Here is an 865-nt window from a genome sequence, read left to right as displayed (position 1 = left end):
TGAATCAGTTAAAATGCTGACCATTGAAGGAAATACTTCAACAAAACTGTCTAGTCGTGGTAAAAGGGTGAAAATACACAATGATAGTTGTGGGAAATGGATTAAGAACGTGTAAGAAACACTTCAAACACACCTACATATATTCTTAAGACTTTTACCTCCGTTTTCAATAAGCGAGGTTTTCAGGTGACAGCCTAGAAATGACGAACATACTGATAATATTTACTACTCCGTCTACTTCATGTGGCGTTTTCACTAGAATGTGCTTTCAAACATTAGGAATTCATGTTTACAGAACTCAGAATTCGTATACCCAGACTTAGAATGAACAGAAAAGTGTTTATGTTTACAATTCACGGTGACTGGGTTTGGCGTTTTTTGTTTGAATCATTTAAAATGCTGACCATTCAAGGAAATACTTCAACAAAACTGTCTAGTTGTGGTAAAAGGGTCAAATTACACAATGATAGTTGTGGAAATGGATTAAGAACGTGTAAGAAACACTTCAAACACACCTACATATATTGTTAAGACATTAACCTCCGTTTTCAATAAGTGAGGTTGTCAGGTTAAAGCTGTGAAATGACGAACATACTGATAATATTTACAATTCCGTCTACTTCATGTGGCGTTTTCACTAGAATGTGCTTTCAAATATTAGGAATTCATGTTTACAGAACTCAAAATTTATGTAAACAGACTTAGAATGAACAGAAAAGTGTTTATGTTTACATTTAAGTCAGACTGCTTTGTCGTTTTTTCTGTGAATCAGTAAAAATGCTGACCATTTAAAGATATACTAAATAGAAAACTGTCTAATTGTGGTAAAACTGTTAAAATACACAATGATAGTTGTGGAAATGAT

This window comes from Myotis daubentonii, chromosome 1 (genome assembly GCF_963259705.1).
Source record: "Myotis daubentonii chromosome 1, mMyoDau2.1, whole genome shotgun sequence".
Taxonomy (NCBI): Eukaryota; Metazoa; Chordata; class Mammalia; order Chiroptera; family Vespertilionidae; genus Myotis; species Myotis daubentonii.
Note: the sequence above shows the minus strand (reverse complement) of the source record.